This window comes from Ornithorhynchus anatinus, chromosome 17, assembly GCF_004115215.2.
Source record: "Ornithorhynchus anatinus isolate Pmale09 chromosome 17, mOrnAna1.pri.v4, whole genome shotgun sequence".
In the NCBI taxonomy this organism is placed as follows: domain Eukaryota; kingdom Metazoa; phylum Chordata; class Mammalia; order Monotremata; family Ornithorhynchidae; genus Ornithorhynchus; species Ornithorhynchus anatinus.
In genome coordinates, this window is record NC_041744.1 from 20,000,298 (window position 1) to 20,025,910 (window position 25,613).

Genomic DNA, 25,613 nt, shown 5'->3' on the forward strand with positions numbered 1-25,613 from the left:
ATGGACAAAGTTATTTTACAGCCTCAGTGCCGAGAGCGTTTGACACGAACTCCGGATCTAACGTTAAAACTGGGGAAATTCTCGTCTAAATCCCGAGGGCGACAGAGTCCTGCTTCCCATTCTCACCGGGGAAAAAGTTGCCCTCCCGCCATCCCTGGCCCCCCGGGGAACAGAGAGGAAATTGAAGCCACCAACATTCAGGATGGGCCTGGGGGAGAAAGATTGAGGGAGACTTTATCGTGGGGAGCAGTTGAGGGCACATTAAGGTGCATGGCGATAGCCCCAAATGCACAGTGATGAACTGACTAGATCATTATATGTTATTTATATTATATATATATATATATTCACCCATACGAACATACGCTCTGTTTTGTTGGAGAGAACTGCCGGTCTTCTAATGATGGCATTTGTTAAGCGCTTACTATGTGTCCGGCACTGTTCTAAGCGCTGGGGTAGATACTAGATAATCGGGTTGGACATAGTCCTTGGTTCCACCTGGGGCTCCCAGTCTTAATCCTCATTTTACAGATGAGGTAACTGAGGCCCAGAGAAGTTAAGAGATTTGCCCAAGGACCCACAGCGCCCAAGTGGAGGAACCCGGATTAGAACCCAGGTCCTCCCGACTCTTTCGCCATCCTCACACAAGATGGGGGCCAGCGTGGGAGCTGCCTCAAGCAGCGGGACAGTCCTGAGACCGCGTAGGAGGCTGGGCTGTTTTATAGTTGCTCGCTTGCCCCCGCTGGGCTCCGACTGTGAACTTGAACCCCGTTTCTACCGGCTGTGTTTATTTACAAAGTTCCGCTGACCTCTGCAGCTTCTCCATATTCAATATTTGTGACAGCGAGGGCTATTTATTTATTACTCGCAGCCAAGACTGAAAATGGACCAAAGGTTCTTTGTATTTAACAAATATTCCCGAATCATTGCCAGACTCTCCCTGCGAGACGAAGACGATGTGCGGAAAGTCATTCGCTAGGCAAGGAGAAATACTGAAACGGATTCTCGACAAAACAGGCCAGTTTTTCCAATGGTGGTGTCTAGTCTAGTCTAGTCTAGGCTAATGGCTAACTCTGTTATATTTTGCTCTGCCAACCGCTTAGTACAGTGCTCTGTGCTTAGTAAATGCTCACTAAATACCACTGAGTGACTGAACCGACAGTGTGGAGCTGGTTTATCAGAGAGTTCACCTCTTACTCCTAACATTTCTTAACAGAAATCTCTTTTTGAGACTAAGTGGCATTTTATGACTGCAAATATCTGAAAGATCAGTCAAGGATCCATCCATGCATCATTTCTAACACTGCTACGGAGGCTTTTTCTTCATTCTTTTAATAATAAGTATGGCATTTGTAAACGCTTACTATGTGCCAGGCACTGTCCTAAGTCCTGGGGTGGACACAAGCAAGTCGGGTTGGACACATTCCCTGTCCCAGATGGGGCTTCCAGTCTCGTTACCTATTTTACAGATGAGGTAACTGAGGGGCACAGAAGTTAAGTGACTTGCCCAAGGTCACACAGCAGACAAGTGGCTAGGCCAAGATTAGAACCTATGACCTTCTAACTCCCAGGTCCACGCTCTATCCACCATGCCATTCTGCTGCTTTTAGCCCCCGATGGATCAAAAAAAAGTTTTGCTAAATCCAATCTCTGCCCTTTAAAAAAGGATAATGGTTTTTACACTTACGTGACATGTTCCATGCTAAGCACTGGAATGGATAAAAGATTAGACACAGTCCCTGTCCTCCATGGAGCTCACAGTCTAAGTAGGAGCGACAACAGGACAATCGCCATCGTACTGATGAAGAAACTGAGGCCCAGAGAAGAGAAGTGACTTGACCAAGGTTACATATCAGACAACTGGCAGAGCTGGAATTAGAACCCAGATCCTCCGACTCCTAGGTCCGGGCTCTTCTTCTGTTCCCCCTCGACTCACCATGTCGAATCTGTCCATTTATCCATTTGCTTTCTGTTCGCAGAGGACTGTGTTTGGCACTTGGGTGGGCAGTAAACATGGTCCCTGCCCTTGAAAACCTGACCCCCTCATTGGAACTGAGCATCATATCGTAATAATGGCCACAGAAGCCCAGAGGGGTCATGATTTTTTGAGATCAACGTGGCGTGTTCGAAAGCAGGGGGGACGAAGCCACTGGAAACTGAATGGCTGAAGGCGGCGGGCAGGGAGGGAAGTAAAGAGTGGGCAAGTGTTTTTAAGGGTCAAAAAGATGGGGTCAGAGGCAAAGGTAGAGGGGCAAGATTTTAGAAGGGGCAAAAGATCTCCTCTGGAGATACTGCTGGGAATGATGGGAGAGTTCAAGAGGGTGCAAGAGAGAGGGAGGGACAGGTGAAATTTTAGGGAGATTGAATTTAGGGGCATCGATTTTCTTAATAAAGTGCGTGGCCTGATCATTAGGGGCAAAAGATGGGGGGAACAGGAGGAAAGGGGGAGTGAGGAGGGAGTTAAACATCTGAAACAACTGGCGAGGGCAATGGGCATGGGGGTCACCGAGGGCTGGCGGTGTGAGCATCATGCAGCTAAGGACAGCGCTTTAATGAGCGGCAACTGAACAAAATAATAACCAGGGCAGGAATCCTTCGACGTGGACTCCCCGCCCCCCCCCCCAACGAGAGCCCTCCTCTTTAATACGGCACAAAGCACTCACACCTCATCTCGCCGCTCATTCCAACGTCCGTGTGTTTGCAGAGGGGCAATGGCTGCATGTGTTTTCTCTGGCTCTATGGTTGGAGAATCTGAGACTGTGTGTACTTAAGTGAATTCAGCTGAAATTACCCTATAAATCAGTGTTCAAGGCAGAGAGAAATAAACTCCCCTTTGGGGCCTGCTGCTGTCCTCTAGCCCAGGGTTTTAATACTCGGTCCAGTGGTAATACTCTGGACACTTTGGGGGTTCTGGAGAAGGTCTAACTGGCTTTTCAGGAGGGGTGCCTGCGGAAATCAACTCCAGCATCCTACACCCCCACAAGCCCGGCACTGTTAGGCCGCGTGCGATCCAAGAGGATTCTGGGCCCTAGCAGAGGCCCGTCCGTCCCTCCGGCCCGGAGAGTCCAAACTTTCCAGCTTGGCCTCCGCAGGAACCTGTTCCAGCTCCCCCTGTCCACTGTACTTGCGCTTCTAGTACTCCAGCTGTGTGACCTTGGGCGAGTCACTTGAGATTCTTCCTACAACATATCTCCCTTTTCACCAAAATCCTCCATTTCTTCCCCAAATCACTGTAAAATGGGGAAAGAAGAGGCGATGGCAGAGGTTATTGCACACTGGAACGAGATGGGATCATCCCGCTCCCTTTCTCCTCCAAGCCTTTACTCCAATCAAACACCACTGAATCCGTGGGATTTACTGAGCGGCTGATTGAGCAGATTTTACTCGGCACCTCCTGAGGGCAGAGCGGCACCATACCACGGTGTAGCGGATAGAGCACGGACCTGGGAGTCAGGTCTTGGGTTCTAATCCCAGTTCTGCCACTGGTTTACCGTATGACCTTGGATAAGTCACTTGTCTGGGCCTCAGTTCCCTCATCTTCTGTAAAATGGGGATTGACACTGAGTGCCCCACATGGGACAAGGACCATGCCCAACCTGATTTGACTGTAGATACTCCAGCGCTCAGCATAGTGCCTAGCACATAGTAACAAATACTACAATTATTATTACTAGGGGCTTGGGAGGGTACAAGACAGGCATGTCCTCCTTGCTCTCGAGAAGCTTCCACTCTAAAACATATGTGCATTCAAGCTCTGCAGTGTGTTGCTTTCTCCAAGTATGTATGAGCCCCACATTAGTTCCTTGGCATGTCCACCTAGTTTTGTTTGTTTTTTTAAATCTCACTCTATACTGTAAATTCATACCAATTCTGTTGTACTGACCTTTCCCCAGTGCTTAGTACAGTGCTCTGCACACAGTAAGCATTCAATAAATACCACTGCTTGATTGACAACTGTATGGTGGCGTTTTTATACATTGCCAAACTTTTCTTTATAATAATGATGGTGATGGGTTTTTTTTTTTTTTTAAGCGCTTACTATGTGCCAGGCATTGTACTCGGGTGGATACAAGCAAATTGGGTTGGACACAGTCCTCGTCCCACTTGCGGCTCACAGTCTCAATCCCCATTTTACGGAAGAGGTAACCGAGGCCCAGAGAAGTGACTAACCCAAGGTCACAGATCAGACAAGTGGCAGAGCTGGCATGAGGCCGCCTCCCCCCATGACCTTCAAAATCCCGGGCCCGTGCTCTATATTACACCATGTTGCTCCTCATCTGTGGAAATGAGGAGGAGGAGCCAGAAACCCCTGAGAAAATCCCCAACCGGCATTTAACAAACGCTCAAGTTTTGCCAAGCACCCGGGGGGCGCTGATGTTGACCTGGATGGAGCCTCTGAAACTTTGTAAGCTTGGCCCGTTTTCCAAAAAGATGTGGACAAGAGAGCGGCTTTAAGAAAGGGAACAGACGCGTCACTCGTTACAATTTTAAATACCTTATCATTTGCTCTGCATCATTAAACAGGTTCATTTTGGCCCGGTTCCAATATCTTAATTGGCATCCATCCTTATGGGTTGCCTTCTTGTTTTGTTTTGTTAGGGTTTTGCTTCTGAAATTTGTTTTCGGTCATGCACCAACTGAGTCTCACAATCTAACGGGAACGATAATCTAACTTGATCATCCCTGCCTAGGACGTCCACTGCCATTCAAGGGAATGAAACGTATACGTTTACAAACCCTGACTCCCTCACGCCATGGGCAAGGCTTCAGTGAACGAGGACGAGCAAAGCGTGAAAGGGGGCCGTCGGTCTGAGCCTCGGATTCCACAGAGCTCATCTGGGCAAACGTTCCGAGGGAGAGGAATTTGCTTTCGCAGTGTGAAACCATGAGGAAACCCCTTCGTGACCAGCTCAGTCACCGCACCAGTTGTTTTTGAGCCACAAATGGTCATCAGTCGTGGGCTGGGGACACTGAGGAAGAAGCGTCCGTCGGTCCACGAGTCGTGACTGACACTGCAGGTCAGGGGGGGCCTCGTGTCCCCGCCATCAAGCCCGAAGCTCACATCTCAAGGTCAAACCCTACCTCTCCCTGCTTCCCCACTGCAATCCCTCCGCTCGCCCCAGCTACGGCTAGCATCTGGGCTCAGCCCTCATCCAGACGGACGGACTTGGCCTACTGTCATTGACCCATTCGTCCCCGTGATCATCTGGGTTTGGGTGATAGAGTCGGGCCCGTCTCCACCGAAGGGCCTTGAAAGCAGGGGCCACCTTGGCCACCTGTCAGGAAAAAGGAGGAGAACGGCTGGATCGCCATGAATATCAGCCAAGGTTTCCCTTCACCATTTTATTTGGAGGCTGCCAGTGGCCAACTATCTTTTTCTCACCCTGATAGTTTTAGGCCACCTGATTATTTTGGAATTCCAGTCAAGTCCTTTGGTTTTGAAATGGGAAGAAGTCAATGCCAGCTGCTGTCCCAGGAACCTCCATTTCAAATTCACCTGAGAGGAAGCTTCCCCCCTCATACACCTTCACCCTGAACATAACCCTTCTAGTGTCATATTAATCCTTTCCAGTCAGTTATCATAACAATATGCTAAGCACTTACTTCGTGCCCAACCCTGGACTAAGGGAGATGCGAGATGTTCAGGTTGGACGCGGTCCCTGTCCCACACCGGATTCACGGTCCCAGTAGGAAGGGCATGGAACCCCCATTTTACAGATGAAGAAACTGAGGCCCAGGGAAGGGAAATGACTTGCTCAAGTTCATACAGCAGACAAGTAGCAGAGCCATAATTAAAACCCGGGTCCTCCAACTCCCAGGTCTGTGCTCCTTCCTTTAGGCCGTGCTGCTTCTCAAGAGTCGAGATGCAAAAATAAAAAAATCAAACATTCCCAGTCTACAAAATGAATAAATAAAAACAAGCAAATTTCTCTGGGGAAGTGTACTCTCTTGTGATGGATAACTGACCTGTCACTGGAACACATCTCCGATTTGGAGACTGATACACTTTTGCGCTTGGCTTCCTTTTCTCAAACAAGTGTTCATTTCATTATTTATGTTGCCACCTGGCTGGGCTTTAAACACACATATCCCACACAACCCCCCCCCCCCCCCCCCACTGATGTAGATTGGGGAACTTCCTCCCAAATTAGCCAGATGCGATGTAAAATGACCCAACCCCAGTTGAAGGTATGTGACGATTGATAGGATCAGTTACAGGCAGATACACTGCTCTCCCCCCGCCCGCGCCCCAATCTTCCCGCCATCTGCGTGCCATAACCGAAGGCAAACGGTGTCAGTGAAACTGGATCTAGATTGGCTGGATTTGTTTTCATTCAAGAACTGAAACCTGGCTCGTCGGGGCTAGGATGTCCGCGGATGGGACCGACTCAATCTGAAAGCGGAGGGAGAAACCTAAGCGATATACATCTACATGTCCACCACCGGAGAAAGGTGGTGCCGATTCTACAGAGACGGTCTCAATCGATTTTCGGTCAAAGGTGAGACCACATCTGTGGAGTCTTTGTGATCAGACTGAGGAGAGAATGGACCATGAAGTCCAATCTCCCTGTCTTCTACCTACCCCAGTGTCTAGTACAGTGCTACGCACATAGTAAGCTTTTAACCATAATTAGTATTATTAATCCAAGGTGAGACAATAGGGCATCACTCGAAGATCCTAATGGGCTTGGAATCATTAACCAAATAAGGACTGATTCCTCATAAATCATTTGAGGGTTTAATTCCTGCTGGAAAATGCCCTGGGACGTGAGTTTGAAAATCAATCGATACCGTGGGTGGATCTGAGGGCTCTTAGTGAGAGCTCTACTGAGTGCTCAGGAGAGAGTATAATAGCATTAGTAGACAATACCCGCCCTCAAGGTCCTTACAGTCCACCTTGGGAAAATGGGGACAGCAGGGTGGCCAGGCTTCCAAGAACTAAGAGAAAAAGTATTCATCAATCGATGGTGTTTCCTGAATGCTTACTGTGTGCGCAGCACAGAGCTTTGAAGAGCACAATATAACAGAATTGGTAGACGCGTTCCCTGCCCACAACAAGCTCGGAGTCTTTAAGTGCTTTTCAGTTCTGTTCCCATCCACTGGGCCAGGACACAATCTTTTGAAAAGTCCATGTTTTTTTCCCTCAAATTTCAACCTGAATTGAAAACCAAAAGGTTATGGTTCACCCATTTTCTCTCAGAAGGAGATTTACACCATATCAAGTCTGAGTGGGAACTTCAAAGGAAAAAACCGGTGCGAGTGGAATCTAGAACGAGGTCGATCGTGCTTGAACAAAGATGCTGTCATGAACATGCCAGCCTTATCATCTGAATCCTAATGGAATCCAGGGTTCTGGAATTGCAAATTCTCCTTTGGAAACACTCAGTTACTGATTTATCTATGGAATTCGGTGTCTGCTGCTCCAACTAGAGACGTGTCTCAGCTTTCAACTAAAGTGTGATATTGATATCATGGAAGGAGAAAGAGAGAGAATGAGAGAGAGAGAAAGAGGCAGAAGGCAGAGAGGCTGGTTCAGTGTAACCCATCACTACTAGTGGAAAAATTTTTTTGAGGGAGGAGAAGCAGCATAGCTTAGGGAAAAGAAAGAGCTCAGCCCTGGGAGTCAAGGGAGCTGATTTCTAATCCTGGTTTAGCCACTTGTCTGCTGTGTGACCACAGTCACTTGATTTCTCTGTGCCCCAGTTCCCTCATCTAATCTCTGTCTATCAATCATTGCATTCATCGAGCACTGACTGTGTGCAGAACACCATACTTAGCACTTGGTAGACTACAACCCAATATAGTTAATACCTGCTTGTTTTTGGTAACTGTGGGGCGTGGTTATTTGGAAAAAAAATCTTTTTATTCCTGAGTTGTCCTCCAGGATTCTGATGTGCCCCAAAGACTCTGAGTTCATGGCAGGGGGGTTGCCAGCAGCCAGTCAGGGACACTTCTGGGCCACAATTCCTCAGCCCCACTGAACTCCAAAAGAGCACGGGGCATGTCGCCATGGAGACCGGTGATGTCCTCCCCATCCTTCTGTCACCACCCTCGCCAAAAGCAAAGAAGGGAACAGGCCCAGCATCGAGTCAGATATGCGACTGGAGAAAATCCAACTGGTGAGAGGGTCAGAGTCCCACAGGACCCAGGGCAAGAGACTGAATGTAAGGGGCCCAAAAATTCTCTCCCCCACCCGACTCCAAGGACCCCCGTGCCTCTCGAAGTCCAAAGAGGCTGCTCGGGCCGGACCTTAGCTAGGCCATTCCCTCCGAGACCCCGGCTTCCTGGGGAGACCCGGCGCTTCAAACGAAGGCACGTAATTAGGGCAAGGGAGGTTGACAAGCCCAGCGGAGCTAGACAGATGCCCACAAGGAGACAAGAAAGAATACCAGTGTGGTGATTTCAGCTAAAGGCCAAGATAGAGACCCTGCCAAGAGTCTGGCCTGCTCCTTGAAGAAAAACAAGCTGCAGCGGAAAGTAAGGAGGTCAAGCAGGGCTTGAAGGAATTCAGAGAGAGCTAAAAATAAGAGGCATGCAGGGGACACCGCTCCCACTGCTTGCGTGGTGGCCTTTCCAAGCCCACAAACCAAATCTCAAGCCCCTTCGGCCACCAAAGAGGGAGCGCAGAGGGACAGAGGCAGAACCAAACCTGACAGTCAAGGAGCCAAGGGAAGGGCAGAGAGTTGGAACTAGAGAAGAGACGGGGCCATGGCGCTGGGCTTACTATCTCCCCCAGCGCTTAGAACAGTGCTCTGCACATAATAAGCGCTTGACAAATACCAACATTATTATTATTATTACTAGCAGACTAGACTGTAAGCTTGTTGTGGGCAGGAAATATATGTTTACCCATATTTGACTCTCCCTAAAGTACAGTAAACATATAAATACAACAATGAATGAAAGAAGAGAACACGACATCTGAGGAAACACCCAACTCTCCCAAAGCAACCGATGGCGGAAGGGCTCCGGGGACCTGGACAAGCTGGTTGAAAAGGGTCGGACTGGATGTCTACCAGAGCAGATAAGATCCCGAATGATTGGGGCGGGGGGGGGGGGGGGGGGGTGGGGGTGGGAATTTTTCTGTGGTGCCACATCCTTAGCAGGACATTCCAAGCCCTTTGGCAAGACCCAAGCCATAAGCGACTTCCTTGAAGTCCAGAACTGGCTAGCCCACAAGAGAATCCTCTGTCCGCAGCGTATTGGCACCGGCTATGGGGATGTGGGGGGAGATTACAAAGTCAGTTAGTTATGTGAAAAGAATGGCGTCAGGTCACGTAACTCCAAAGATTCAACTTAGTCTGCCATGGAGATTTTCCCTCTAACCGACAGCACCCCAGAGAAGGAACCGAAAATCCCCCTCTCGCCGCAGTACCCAGACTTATTACATTTAATCTAGAGAATGATGGCTTCTGCTAGAGTCTTATCTAAATCTAACAGACCACAGTCCTCCCCACAGTCATTGCCCACCTCCAACAAGCTTTCCCTGATTTCCTTCCCAGCGCCCTAAAATACAGCATTCTGAGGCTTATGAACTCATTCTTACTCAGCCTTGACACTTCGGTATGTACCTTACTCAATTGTACATGTGATTAATTCTTCCGGTGACTCATTATAAATATGCTTATGTCGGTCCCCACATTAGAGAATAACCTCCTTGTGGGCCGAAAACAGCCCACTTTATTTCATAATTACCAAAAGCCCAGCACAGTCCATTGCAAGGCATGAAAATCCAATAAATAGTAATACTGCTATTAGAATGGGAGCCCTTTAAGGGACATGGTCTGTGACAAACTCGCCCCTGTGTACGCTTTCCCAGCGCTTAGGACTGTGCTCTGCCCACAGTAAGTGCTTAATTGTGTAACTACTACTCTGACAGAGACATTGGTGATCGTCTTTTTTCCAAGGGGTTTTTCCTTGAGCTTCAGTATAATCGAAACCTGCTCGGACTTCAATATAAAATTTAAAAGGTTTACAAAGCACGCATCCCAAACGGAGTTTCCTTCAACAGGGATCTTCGTCTGAGGGCCAGAAGAGGCAAAGCAATTTGGAACTAAACCGTAAGCTCACTGTGGGCAGGAAACGTGCCTGTTACTCCCCAAAAGGGCTTAGGATGGTGATCCTCGCCTTCCCCTCTGTCGACTGTGACGTTGGCTGCTTACCCCTTAAGCACTCTGATACTCCCTCCAGGCCCACAGTACTTCCGGGAGATATTTGTGTTTTTTCAAGACGTCTTATTTTTTCTTATTTCGTTTCAAATTCATTCATTAAACGCGTCCCAGGATTTTGGTATTTGTTTAAACAGACTTCCCTTAGTTGAGCGTCCTCTAGATAGACTTTTTTAAAGTAGGGCAGAGATGCACGCTGAGTTTCTCTGCACTCTATGACCTCTGCTCTCCAGCTCAAACCACCGGCTTAAATCTGAGTGGCCAAACAAAGGACGATCCAAGACACCAAATCATGAGTTGTGGGAAGCGGCATGGCGTAGTGGATAAGACATGGGAGTCAGAAGGATCTGGATTCTAATCCTGGCTCTGCCACTTGTCCGCTGTGTGGCCTCGGGCAAGTCACTTAACTTCTCTCTGCTTCAAACCACCTCATCTGTAAAATGGGGATTGAGACAATGAGCCCCCCGCGGGTCAGGGACTGGGACCCGTTTTTCATATTTACTCCCAAAACGACCAAGCCCTCAGACCTCTCATTTAACTGGAACGCCAACCGAAACCACGATTCAAGTACTAGTGGAATAGCTAGCTGAAATCACGAGCAAAATCGTTGAAAGTGACGTGGGCACGGTCTGCCTATTCTCTATAAACAACTCCCTCATCAGCCAACCCTATGACATGCTCAAGTGTTTCTTGATTCCTTTAGCCTTCAAACGTTACCTTTCGGACACGGATCCAATCTCAGGCAAATCTGTGGACCAGTCGCGAAGCAGAGCCTAGCTTGCCTTGCTCTCTCCAAGCTAGTTGGCCTTCTCTAAAAAGCAGAGATAAATGCTAGCCTCTCATTAACACCGTGGCACCTTTAAGTATCAACGAACAGGCCTTTGAGATCTGCAACCAGTTGCTGATTTGACTGGAAAAGACTTCCCAGTATGCTTGGAGGCCTGTAATCTGGGCTCAAAAGCTTTGTCCTGGCAAAGCCTCGTGATGAAGTAATAGGTGAAGGCAGGCGTTCCCACAATGTCTTTAGCTCAACTTTAAACCTCTAAAATACCCTTATTTAACCAGAGCCCCATTTCTTTGAGGGCAGCCTCATTTCTCAGGGGCTCTTGCCTTTACTGGTGATGGTTCATCTGAGGGCCCGTTCTGCTCTTTCCCAGTTCCTTCCGACCTTCGGTTAACAGGGCACCTCTAAGCAACCGGCATTTGCTGGTCCCTCGGGTGGTTATATAAGAGAATTTTCACAAATACCCAAGTTTTCCATAACATCTGTCCAGAAACCTAACGAGAATACTCTGCAAAGAAGTTCAGCCATTTAGATTTTATAGTCCTCTTCTCACGGAACTCAGCCACGTTTTCCATTGCAAACGGAAAGGGGTATGAATTGCAGAGGAGGGACATGGATGAGGAGCCATGTGTGTGTGTGCGGGGAGGCGGGGCTCTCCCCCCAAACACCCCCTTAAGGGACACCACGACTCCTTTGGGAGTGGGGAAACCCAGACGTAACAATAATTGTTGTATTTGTTAAGTCCTTACTTTGTGCCAGGCCTGTATTGAGTGCTGGGGTAGATACAAGGCGATTGGGCTGACAAAATCCCTATCCCCATTTCACAGATGAGGCAACTGAGGTCCAAGCAAAAGAGGTGACCTCAGCTTCACTGACACTGTCCTCTCCTGGTTCTCCTCCTATCTCTCAGGCCACTCATTCTCAGCCTCTTTCGTGAGCTCCTCCTCTCCCATACCCTAACTGTGGGTGTCCCTCAAGGTCCAGTTCTGGATCCCCTTCTTTTCTCCATCTACACCTACTCCCTTGGAAAACTCATTCGCTCACAAGGCTTCAACTATGGCCTCTATGCTGATAACACCCAAATCTACATCTGCAGCCCTGATCTCTCTCCCTCTCTGCAGTCTCGCATTTCCTCTTGACTTCAAAACATCTCTACTTGGATGTTTCTCCTGTCAGTTCAAACTTAATATAGCTAAAACTGAACTTATCTTCCCACCCAAACCCCATCCACCTGTTCACTTTCCCATCCCTGTTGACAGCATCACCATCCTTTCTGTCTCACAAAAGCTAGTAACCTCGGCATTAGAGAAGCAGCGTGGCTCAGCGGAAAGGGCACGGGCTGGGGAGTCAGAGATCATGGGTTCAAATCCCAGAACTGTTTTACGGGCTTGGGATTGATTTTAGATCTGGGTTCAGTACGTGCCCTCGACAGTCTGAGCGGCATGGCTGCTTATTATTATACTGTTCTCTCCCAAACGTTTAGTACAGTGCTCTGCACACAGTAAGCACTCAAATACAACTGACTGGCTGAAGGCCTAGTCGAAGGAGCACGGGGCCTAGGCATCAGGAGACCTGGGTTCTAATCCCGTCTCCGTCCCTCGCCTGCTGTGTGACTTAAAGACATTTAACTTCCTTGTGCCTCCATTTCCTCACCTGAAAATGGGAATTAAATGCTGTTCCCTTTAGACTCTTAGTTCTTTATGGGACAGGGGACGCGTCTGACTTTACTGTACTGTATCAGTCCCACTATGAGCTCGGCACATAGTAGACACCTAACTTGCCAAAAGGATTAAAAAGAAAACACACACACAGACACACACAAAAAAACCCCCAAAGCATAAACCACTGAGCAGTTCCAGTTTAGGGCGCAGTGCTAATGAATTTCAGAATGGAAGAGAAAAGACAAAATGAAAACTATGGGTATATCATTATATATTACAACAGTGGTCACGCCTGCGTTAGCAAATCTCCCAGGGAATTCAGACTTTAAAATACCTTGCATCCCTTGGATAATTGTGGGAAGAGTAGGTTTGCTGAGGCTCAGCATTCTGGATTCTCCCTCTCCCTGTCGCCTGTGCACCTGGTTTTGGAAACTTTTCCACCCCACCCTCAATCCCCCCAGCATTTACGTCCAGATCCGTCATTTATTTCTTTCTAATAATGTCAGCCTCCCCCTCTACGCTGTAAGCTCCTGGTGGGCAGGGAACGTGTCTGCCAACTCTGTTATGCTGTGCTCTGTGCTTGTGCTCCAGAAATACGATTGGCTAATTCTAGGGCCCCGATCAGACGGGTGGTAAATATTCAATCAGGAATGTAAAAAGAGCAATCATGTGAAACACTGGGCGCACACCCAATTCTGAAATCCAGCTTCATCAGCGCCATACTGGGAGGTTCACCCCCCTGCCATCCCGGGCCAATTCCCACCTCGTGAATCTGACTCGAAATGTTCATAGGACACAGTGAGAGTCCAGGGATGTTCAACCATGGCAAAGTCAGTCGGTCAGTCAATCCTATTTACGGGGCACAAACTGTGTGCAGAGCATTCATTCATTCAATTGTATTTACTGAGCACTCGCTGTGTGCAAAGCACCGTACTAAGCGCTTGGGAGCACTGGCATAGATGACGCAGAAGGGAGGGAAAAACTCCACTCTTCCTCTTGAAAAGAAGTCTTCACTGTTCCACCTGAAGCATGTCAGCTAACTACCCCGCCAAGCCTTCCGAAAGGATATCCAAGATGGTGAGACCGAGTTCCCCCAACAGCTGAAGCCAAAATTAACCAATGGAAAATTCATTTGTCGGGCTACATCGGCAACAGTTTTTGCAGAGCAGAAGGAATTGGTGTGTTAGGGTTTTGGGGGGCGAGCGGGTGTCACAGTTGAGAAGCATTAAAGGACTCTAGACATGATGGCATGAAATGGTCCAGTAGAGAAAGCACTTCTCTGGACAACAAAAAGGTCTGGCTTCTAGGCTCGGTTCTGCCTGTAGCTAATTTATTGCCTGCCACTCACTGCACTATGCGCTGGGGTCGACTAGATAAACGTGTTGGACCCAATCTCTGTATGCAGGTCCTCACAGTGGGGACCTCTCTGGTCAAACTCCCTACCACAGGAACGGCCGAACACTTCTCTCCGCTGAAATAATAATAACGATGGGATTTGTTAAGCGCTTACTAGGTGCCGAGCACCGTTCTAAGTGCTGGGTAGATACAAGGTAAGCAGGTTGTCCCACGTGGGGCTCACAGTCTTAACTTCTCTCTGCCTCAGTTACCTCATCTGTAAAATGGGGACTAAGTGACGTGCCCAAAGTCACACAGTTGACAAGTGGAGGAGCCGGGATTAGAACCCACAGCCTCTGACTCCCAAGCCTGGGCTCTTTCCACTAATCCACACTGCTTCTCATGCTGTCCAATAAACAGTATGAGCTCTCTCCCTTATTGGGGGCTCTCGTACATGAATCCCCCCTCTTTGCACTGATTGTTCTACTGTAACTTTATCTTAGTAAAGACGTAGTTTGGCTTCAGTGAATAGAACTCGGGCCTGGGAGTCAGAAAGACCTTGGTTCTAATCCCTGCTCTGCCACTTTTTTTTCTTTTTTATGGTGTTTTTTTCAGCACTTACTATGTGGTAAACTCCATTCTAAATGCTGAGGCAGATATTAGTTAATTGGGTTGGACGCAGTCCCTGTCCCATGTAGAGATCCCAGTTTAAGTAGGTGGGAGAACAGGTATTTAATCCCCATTTTATAGTTGAGGAAACTGAGGCACAGAGCAGTGACTTATCCAAGGTCACACGGCAGGCCATTTGCCAAGCCAGGATCGCACCCCAGGTCCTCTGACTCTGAGGCCTGTGCTCTTCCCAGTAGACCACGCTGCTTCTCCTACTGCCTGTCTGCTGTGTGACCCCGGGCAAGCCACTTCACTTCTCTGGGCCTCGGCCACCCCATCTGTAAAAAATGGGGCTTAAGACTGTGAACCCCCTGTGGGACGTGGACTGTGTCCAAGCTGATTCACTTGTACCTACCCCAGTGCGTGGTACACAGTAAAACTTTAACAAATGCCATAAAATAAATTCCTGTGATGCCGGAAACAACTTAGACCGACAGTCTAACATTGGGCTGACGAGGACTAACAATCGCCACAGAAGGCGGAAATCCACCGAACTCGAGGGTCTGAAGCCAAGAGGGGGTCTGCGTTGCCCGGACCCGGCTCCCTTTACTCACCTCCCCTCGGCCCCACGGCACTTTTCATTCATTCAATAGTATTTACTGAGCGCTTACTATGTGCAGAGCACTGTACTAAGCACTTGGAATGAACAAGTCGGCAACAGATAGAGACGGTCCCTGCCGTTTGACGGGCTTACGGTCTAATCGGGGGAGACGGACAGACGAGAACAATGGCTACGGGCGCACCTCTAATTCATTTCTATTAACGCCTGTCTCGCCCTCTAGACTCTCAGCTCGTTACGGGCAGGGAATGAGTGTGGATCCTTCTACTGTACTCTCCCAAGGGCTTAGTACGGAGCTCTGCCCACGCTAAGCGCTCAATAAATACAAATGACGACTGAAAGGGGGTCCTCGTGAGGAGCTTTCGGGGCAACCGTTGCCCAACTCCACGCGGATCAACCCTCGAATGCGTCCGAAGAAAGGGATTCGTCGACCTGCCCGCTGGAAGCGGGAACTTTGACTAGAAAGTTCCGGGATCGCCCCGGTGGCTTAGCCCGATCCTTGGATTTTCCGCTTTGGAGGCCACCAGGGTCCCCAAGGTCGGGGACAGAGTGTGATCGTGGCGCTCCTCAGCGCCACAAGATGGCAGCACCCCCAACTTAATCACCTCCCAACGGCCGGCCACATGGCCAGGCCTGGGACGCCATTCCCGCCGCGGCTGGAAAATTTCACGGAAGAGGATCCCCGCTGCCGTCGGCAGAGCGGTTCCAGATCCCCGCCATTTAATGACAAATTGAGGGGGGCGGGGGGAGTTGCAAGTTTTCCATCAACGGCTCCGTTTAACGACGGTCGACGTGCCCGGGGAGATGAAACGCAGCCTTGGCCTCGTTAGCGTCTCCGGGCTGTTCTCGCATCTCGCGCTTAAAAACTTCATCCTTTATTGAGTGTGTTACTAATAACTATTTCGAGGAGTGCGACATATGTAAAACAGAAGTTAAACCGCCCCCGTGGCGTACCACGGGGCAGAGCCCATTTTCCTTATTCTTCTCCCGATAAGGCTGAGCCGCCGAACCGGGCGCAGGGGACGCGGGGGGGATGGCGAGGCGAGAGGTGCGTCTCCTTTGGATCGGATGACGGGGTGCTCCGAGCGCCCGCTCTGATTCCCGACTCATTCCCTCCCTTCCCAACGGGGCACCGATTCCGACTCAAACCACCCCCGGCCCCCCGCCTCCCGAAAGGGGGAGACCGCGGCTTCCGCTGAGAAGGGAAGAGGAAGAGATTAAAGACGCGGGTCCCGTTAATCTAAACGGAACTTCTGCGGGCCGGAAGGCAGAGTTGGAAACCGGGAGGGGGTTTGAGATAAGGCTTTTGTGGCAGAAAGGAAATGCGCTGTTTGAACGACCCCTTGGTTTGGGGGCCAGGAGGAGGGCGGCTCTGCCGAGGAACCCCGGAGGGCAGACGGTCACCCCCCTCCAACTCACTAATGGTCAGGGCAGTTTCCTTATCCACTCCACACTGGGGGCCGGACCCCTCCTGACACACCGATTCAGCCCCGGGTTCTCTCAGCTGAAGTGAATATTTGGGATTCCAACTGCTCCATCATCTCCTCTCTAAATCAATCGTATTTACTAAGCACTTCGTGTGCGTAGAGCACTGTACTAAACGCTTCGGAGAGAATGATTTAACAGAGGTGGGAGACGCGTTCACTGCCCTCAACGAGCTTATAGTCTAGAGGGGGAGGTCTGGGCACTTTCTACTAGGCCTCACTGCTTCCGGATAAACCTCTTCAAGGGAGGTAGGGGGTGAGACCGTCTCCGCGGCCCGACTGTATATGGCAACGGGCGGGTGCAGCGCATCATTTAAAAAACCAAGTCGGGTCTCAAAGAACTGTGATCGGGTCATCCTGGCCTCTCCCCATCTGCAACCTCTGGAATATTCTGAACTCATCCCTTCCACGGAGCGTTGTGGGAAGGGAATGTGCCTACCACCTCCGTTGCCTCGTCCTCTCCCAAGCGCTCAGTACGATGCTCTGCAAACAGAAAGCCCTCAGAAAATACCATGAGCCCGGATGATGATTATAATGACGGGTGAGGCCCCTATTGGGCCGAGGATATCGGTGCGTTTTCCCTTAATGCCAGGGACAGGGACTGCGTCCAATCTGTCTCAGAGTTTAGTACCAGTGGCTGACACATAGTAAGCACTTAATACCTCAGTTATTGTAAATTAAATGCTTAGCGAGTTAGGTTTTGGAGACTGTGCTAAGGTAACGAGAAGACAGTACCTGTTATCCTAAAATAAAATCACCTCACGGGGAAGTCAATTCAGATTAAATTCAGTCAGCACCGACACGCAGTCCATTCTTGAAATCTGGCAGTTTTTCTTTCTGGCAATCAGTCTAACAGCCTAAACGAATAAATCATCACCTGGCTGTTTATTTACTCTCTTCCTAAGCAGGAAGATACAGGCTACTCTAAGTCACTTCCTCCTGGGCAAAGCGAGCACTCGGAAGTTACCGAGAAGCACCGAAATCCTCAATTTCTGCTGGGAAAGGGAAGGTCCCTTGTTTGAACAAGTGGGAAAATACACAATCTGTCATGTCAGAAGGCGGCGGAACCAGAGTCCATTGAAAACCTAGGATTCCTAGGCTTAGCCTGCAGAGGTACAATTAAGGTGTAGCAGGACACATCAGCTAGGATCTGCTTCCACCCTAAGGATGATTCGCGTGTTAATTGCCGATTCAAGTAAATAATGCAAGACTTACTCTCATTCCTGACACCAGCAGGTCCGGTCTTTCTGCCAAGAGAGACGACAGCCAAATGTCTGAAGGGGAAACAGAAGGTGCATAAAGTCATGGATTGCCCACTGGAATCGCCAGGAAAACATCCACCCGCTCAAATCATTGTGTTTCAATCATATTTATTGAGCACTTACTAGGTGCCCCGCACTGTACTAAACGCTTGAGCGCATGCAATCCAACCGAATTAGCAGACATGCTCCCCGCCCGTAATGAGCTAAAGGTCCGGAGGACTAGCGTTTGCCAATCCCTCAAGTCAAACGTGCATGCAGTGAGTATTCTCCCAATCTACACCCCTCAGGAAGGACCGCCAGAACCACAGTAGCTTTTAAGGATGGCGTGCTCATTGGAATCCATACGACATCTTGACGATTGGCCCCTGATCAACTCCCAGCACCCTGAACCCATTAACAGACATTTAGTACAGTATTCTCTACCCAGTAAATGCTCAATAAATAGAAATGACTGACATTAATCAGCCAATCCCCTCTAGCATTTACAAATTGATTTATACCCTTCCACGGCACCTGGAATAATCCATTACATAAATCAATTTATTCCGATTACATTCTAAGTCCATCTGCCCACTAGAATGTGAGATCATAAACTGGCAAGGATCTGCCGGTCAAATTCCATTTTAACAATGCAGTGGATGAAACTCCGCCCAAGGCAGAGAGGAAGGAATGGGATTGAACTCTATTTCCCCATTACAGTGTCGGGGCCTCGTGCCCAGAGAATGGGTCACTTAGTTATTTCCTGTTACCCAAGCGCCTAGTATAGTGCAACTGGACACAACACACATCATTATTACTTCGAGGGATACGGTTTGGGCACGATCCAAAGCCCTAGCACAGCAATCCTCATGTGTAAAAAGTGGGGATTAAGAACATGAACCCCACGTGGAACAAGGGCTGTGATTCAGTAAATCAGTCAGATTTTTTTGAGCGCTTTCTGTGTGTGGAGGACTTGCACTAAACATTTGGGAGAATACAATGAGACAAACAGGTATAGCCCCTGCCCACGAATTGAGATCTTAGACCCCTCTTGAATCTGCTGAGACACGGAAGGAATTTTTTTTTAAAAATTTTTCATAGTATTTGTTAAACACCTATGTCCCAAACTCTGTTCTAAGCGCTGGGGTAGATAGAAGTTCATTAGGTCCGGCACAGTCCCTGTCCCACTTGGGGCTCGCAGTGCAACTAGGAGGGAGAACGGGCATTGAATGCTCTTTTCTCAGTTGAGGAAACTGAGGCACAGAAAACTAAACTGCCTTGCCCAAGGTGACGCAGGAAGGAATTGGCAGAGCCAGGCTTAGAACCGGGTCATCATCATGACGATGGTATTTGTTAAACACTTACTGTGTGCCTGGCACTGTATTAAGCGCTGGGGTGGATACTAGCAAATCGGGTTGGGACGCAGTCCCCGTCTCAATTGGGGCTCACGGTCTCGATCCCTATTTTACAGATCAGGTGACCGAGGCACGGAGAAGTGAAGTGACTTGCTCAAGGTCGCCCAGCAGACCAGCGGTGGAGCCGGGATTAGAAGCAGCGTGGCGCAGTGGAAAGAGCAAGGGCTTTGGAGTCAGGGCTCATGAGTTCGAATCCCAGCTCTGCCACTTGTCAGCTGTGTGACTGTGGGCAAGTCACTTCACTTCTCTGTGCCTCAGTTCCCTCATCTGTAAAATGGGGATTAAGACTGTGAGCCCCACGTGGGACGACCTGATTCCCCTGTGTTTACCCCAGCGCTTAGAACAGTGCTCTGCACATAGTAAGCGCTTAACAAGTACCAACATTATTATTATTAACCCATGATCTTCTGACTCTGAGGCCCTTGCTCTTTCCAACTGGCCACACTACTTCTCGATGGTTAAGCTGTCTATCCAATGGGCTGGAATCAACGTCTCCATCCTATAAAGAGCCAAGGACGTTGAACAGCTCAATGAATGTTTGAGGTGATAACACTGGGGATTTAGGTCAAGTCTTCGTGGGACTAGAAGACCTAAAAAGGACTTCTAGACTACCATTCCCCCCATCCGAAAGGTGATCCTAGCCTTCCAGTTGGCCACAGATTACATCTGGATATACTGAAGGGGCCCATCAAGATTCATTCAATAGTATTTATTGAGCGCTTACTATGTGCAGAGCACTGTACTAAGCGCTTGGAATGTACAAATCGGCAACAGATAGAGACAGTCCCTGCCCTTTGACGGGTTTACGGTCTAATCGGGGGAGACGGACAGACAAGAACAAGAGCAATAAATAGAATCAAGGGGATGAACATCTCATTAAAACAATAGCAAATAGAATCAAGGCGATGTACATTTCATTAACCAAATAGGGTGATGAAATTCTCCACTACAGGGCATAAGAAAAAGGTATTTGGAGCTATTTACCCCAGTGGACAGTGCATTGGGGTGGGAGTTGGGAGACAGGCCCAAATCCCAGCTCCGCCACTGGCCTGCTGTGTGCGTCCTTAGGTAAGTCTCAGTTTTGCTCTGCCTCAGTTATCTCATCTGTAAAATGGGGACACTACACCTGCTCGTCCTCTCTCTTAGACTGTGTCTGATCTGCACTTAGCACAGTGCCTGGCAGAGAGTGAGCACCTCGAGAATCCCATTTGCATTCCCCAATCTGGAATATCTATCTCGTTTAAAAGGGGAAGATGTTGGAAGATCTTCTGGGACACTTCAAACCTTGGGCTCTCTCCGGGGAGCCCGTCGTCCCTCTTGGTTCCGGACAGGTCGAGAGAAAGGAAAGGCCAGGGCTCAGTGGCCTTCTGTGAAACCATTCCTTGCGCACTAGGAGGATTTCAGAGAAGAATTTCTCTATCGAGGGAGATTGGAAGAGATCGGTTGGAAAGATTGGGAGGAATAACAGTACCCGGAGAAGGGCTTATTTGATTTAACTCGGGCCGACGTATCGGAGAGATGGAACCATCAGACTGTCGGTGCCTTGACGGCAGAGACTCTATCTTCTCCCTCCACTGAACTATCCCAAAGCTCGAAACAGTGTTCTGCACACGGTTGGCGCTCGACAGATATCATTGGCAGTTTGACTAACCCGTAGGGGCTCATCCTCAGAGCCTAAAACTTATGAGCAACCCATGGGCTGTGTCGAATGCGTCGGTTCGCAACAGGAGGGGGGTACTAAGATAAGGTTCCTTGCTGGATGTTCAGTTAGCCTTTATTTTGGCAAATAAAGTGGGTTAATTTTCTTCCTGCCAAAGACCATGACTGTCCTTGACTGGATCAATGCCAGTCAAGGCTTTGTCTCCTTGCCTCTTCCAGAGAAACCCACGTTCAGTCGTCTCACAGAGGCAGCGTGGCCCCCTAGAAAAAGCACAGGCCCGGGAGTCAGAGGACCTGTGTTCTAATCCTTTTTCGGCCACCTATCTGCTGGGTGACCCTGGGCAAGTGGCTTAACTTCTCTGTGCCTCTGTTCCCTCACTTGCCAATGGAGATGCAATACCCGTTCTCCCTCCTACATGTTCTATGAGCCCTACGTGGGATCTGATTATCTCGTCTCTACCTCAGCGCTCAGGAGAGTGCTTGGCAAGGAATAAATGTGAAACAAATACCACAATTAATATTATCGCTCTGGTGCTTAGAACAGTGCGTTATCATGACAAGGATCAGAGCAATAGTTCAGTTTGAAATTTTGAGCAGGACCAATTCTCCCCACAAGAGCTGGGGAACAGAAACAGAAGCAAAAGAGCACTGAACTCTTCTCGTGACCAGTGCAAAATGACGGCAATACGTCGGCTTGAAATCCACTTCTCTAGGCACCCACAGCAGCCTGCCAGGTTTGTGGGGATGGGGGCGGGGGTTCAGTCATCTCGGTGGGCCTCCCCGAAACGGGAAGCACACCGACCTCCGGGATACAAGGGGCAGACTCCAGGCTTCCCAGCTTCCGATGAAGGAAGCACCTGTGAATCGGTTTTCAAGAGAAGGTTCTCCAGTTCAATGCCTAGTCACTTTGGTTCCCGATCGGTCCCCTTTTGTCAGTAGGACTACTCGTTTCACCGAGTCCCCACTGGGTGAAACGCCCTGTGCTAAGCCCTCGGAGGATACAGTCGATAGAAGCAAGGGATACCGATCAGAACAGATGCTTCCTGGGGTAACTTGGCCCCCTAAAGCCGACGAACCGCAGTGTCACGTAAGAATATCGTGAGCCCCCTAAGAGACAGGGACCCTGTTTAATTCCCAGCTACGTATTCCCTCCCTGTGCTTAGCAGAGTGATCTGCACACATTAAGCGTTTAATACTATGACTACTAAACAGACTATACACTAAATAAAAATGCCTTCGGTAAGCTTAGTCCCAGCGAGGATCCCCGACTACAGCATGGCTGTCTCTGTCATAGAAGCTGGGGGTTCGTGTGGGTGTTACCCAAATAGCCCAGCTCTCCACAGACCACTCCAAAGCAGTGAGCCGTGACCCTTGGAGCGAACGTTTGACTCTTTCCAGAAATCGACAGGTAGGGTTTCCGGAGGCCATCAGTCGCCATGGACTCCTGACCTTCCCAAGACACGGTCCCATCTGCCGCCCCGCTGACGGCCAACTCCCAAACCTCAGAATGCTTCCATCCCTCAGCCAGCGAGCTTGCCCCGTGACCACCGGAAGATGATGGGCAAACCTGCTCCCGCTGCTAATATTTCATTGTGCTTCACGAGCTGCCTATCGCACTCAAAGCGCCCAGGACTGATCCAATTCATTTTTTTTTTTTAAACCCACCGCACTGGCACAACACATCGCCAGGCATTTTCCCCAACAGAGCCGCATCACACCTGTGCCGAGAAGCATCCGCTTTTAAATGAAAGCAGCCTTTCCTCAGAATCCCTTCCCGCTCCCAATCACATCGGCGCAAGGATCGCTCTCCACAGCGGGTGTCCGTGGGGAACCTGAGCGGTGGAAAGGAGGGCCAAGGAAGAGAGCTCCATAAAGCCACGAGGAAAACGCTCTCAGAAATTCCCACACAAGTTCTATCTCGCTTATGTGGTAGAGTCCTTAAAACTGCAGAAGCGATGACCAAGCCGGTCGGCGCTCCGCGTGCCCTTCCACTGAACGCTGACCCTCTGTCATGGCCACCGCGTCCTCTCCGTGAAAGGAAGTAAGGGACCGTTGGCAGGGAACAGCTAAGCATCGAACGGAGAACTCCTCTTATCAAATCAGGCAGGGCAGGAGTAAGATCAGTGATGGGCCGGTATCTGTTCTAGTTTCTGGGCAGTGCAAACGCAGCATGAGATTGCAGTGCGTATGATCTCCCTTTCTACCGCCTTAGCGGAAAACCTCATTCCTTCTCCGCCTCCCCTGCGCTTAAAGGTTGGCCCACCAATTAAGCCAGTCCCCGGGAACAGGCGCATTTCCGAAGGTTCACGGTTAACCCGTGGACTGTCATTCCTGGCAATCACGTTTCCACGGGGTGGAGAGCTCTTGTCCAGAGCAAGGTGACACAGAGGTCCGGTAGGTGTCCCGGGCCCCTCCCTGACCCGTCTCGGAAACACGGACACCGTGAAACCAAAACCTGGTGGAGACAAAAGCCCCAGAGGAGCCCTCGCAGCCTGTGGAAATATGGGATTTTGGGGGTGGGAGGTGGGCAGGAGGAAAGAGAGAGAAGAGCGGAGGGGATGAATTACTCCCGCGCTCTGTCAAACCAGCAATAACGGCACAATCCGCAGGCAGGGCGCAAACCTAATTTTAAGTGTCTTTCACACTAAAGCTTCCTTAACAAAAGGCCCTCTGGCTGGCTTCCAAGGCAAAACTTTGACCTCTGACCCTCCCCTCAGCGAAGAGAATGAGCCTGGCAGACCTCGCGGATCCTATGAATGTTTGTTTATCGCACATATTTTCCCTCATCATCTGCCCAGAGACGAAAAAGAGAAAGAGGTGGGGGTGGGTTAGATTCTAAAAGAGCCCAAGTTTGGATCCGAGAGTCATGTGACTATTCCTTTCCCCCCCGCAAACCACCATGTGCTCCCGGATCATTTTTCTCTGAAATAACCATGCAGATTTCGGCCCGACCCGCCTCGGCTTACGATGCAGGACACGGCCCGGGAGGGAGAATGCACAACCGACTCCGGGTTCCCACGGTTGGCCGTAACCATGGGAGCACGCCTCTTTCATCCCGCATCCCACCCTCCAGCCCCCTCCCGGCTCACCTCTCCGCGGCCACGAGCCGCTCCGTCCCGTCGCCAGTTCGCCCGGAACCCGACTCGCCTCTTCTCCCTAGGGCCCGGGCGCGGCAGGTGGCCGGACTCCACGCGGTCACCCGGCCCGGGGAGACCAGCCTCGACGTCCCCTTCTCCCCGCCGCCCTCGCCTGCGGACTGAAGGGGAGGGGGCGGGGGGAAACGGGACATACAGCCGAGATCTGTATTTGAAAAGGAGTCCGCCCGATTTTGCCATTGTGTGCCTTTCCACGCATCGATCGAATGAATATCGAACCACCTGTCGTTGCGTGCGTGAAACAGATAGCTTAGCAAGCGCTTTTGGGCGCCATGTCGTGCGGCAGGAAACCTCGCTCTCCTCCGCCGGCCGAGTCGCCGTCTTTGCGCTCCGACCGTTTCTGGCCGACTCGAACGGGTCCGGGCACCAATCTGAGGCCAGCGTCGTGACGAACACTTTGCGGGAGCGGTTTTCTGCGGGGGCTTTTGTTTTTAGGTTTGGAAGGCACACTCTTCTGCTGTCACTCCTTATTTCCTCCCCCCCTCTCCTCTCCACCCAGCACACAAAGTCTGCTCCCATCACAGCTAGGACGCTCGGCTTTTCAATGACCGCCCCCCCGCCAAAAAAAACCCAAAGTCGATTCTCAATGAGAACTTCAATTGCTGCCTGACATTTTCCCAGCCTATTCAAGGACAGTGAACTTGAGAAACATCAAGGTCATTTCAGAGATTTGAAATAGTAAGTAGAACCACACAGAACAATGGCTCGGATACATTTTCATTTTATTTACCCTGTGGGGTAGGCCGTGTGGGGTGAGTGATAGCTTTTGGCTATCCTTCCCTCTTCCCTCCTCTGCACTTCACCCTACACATGATTACTGTAATTTGAGATGGAACACAGAAAACACCAGTGAATTTCATTAGCTGTATCAGTTGGCACCTAAGTGATTTTGAATTGCTAATTGCCAGGAATCCAGAAGCTGTTTAAACTTGAAATCAAAGTGCTGCAAAATGGGGGGGGGGGAGGGGGGAGAGGGAGAGATGGGGAGGAGGGGGGCGCTCTTCAAATTTATTTTTTTCCGTCTTTCATAAATGTGTGCAGCCTATCTTGATGGATGAGAGAAACATCTGTGCCTTGAAATGAATTCTACATTTCCCCAAATTCAAGAATGAGTTTTGTTTCTCTCGCGGCACGTTGAAAGACTCGGACGATCGAAATGAAGCTCCAAACTAAAAATAACTTGCCAACAACCGGCACCATCTGCCCTCTCTCCAAAATATTCATCTTGCCTGCCTTGTAATAAAATTTGCATCGCAGCTAGACGGCATTTAGTCTTGAGGACCCTGCCTAGCAAGTACTGCCTGAATGTGATATTTGGTGGCTGTTGGAATTTAATTTTTTTCTTGGTGGGGGAGCGGGGGGGAGGAGAGGGGGCGGGGAGCGAGGCAGGCAGGAGGAGATTTGAGATATGACTCCCTCATACTTCAAGGCACAGTCTCACTGCCCCAGGCAAAGGGGAGGAGCATGGAGAAATACAGAAGG

At 49.8% G+C, this 25,613-nt stretch overlaps 1 long non-coding RNA gene across 1 annotated transcript in view; it reads right to left on the reverse strand.

The window, feature by feature from the left end:
* Positions 1-25,613, reverse strand: part of LOC120638910 — a 338,450-nt gene that overhangs the window by 217,781 nt on the left and 95,056 nt on the right. Inside the window, exon 4 of the long non-coding RNA XR_005660952.1 lies at positions 17,877-17,935. This is a non-coding gene — a long non-coding RNA (uncharacterized LOC120638910). The remainder of the gene's footprint in view (positions 1-17,876; positions 17,936-25,613) is intronic.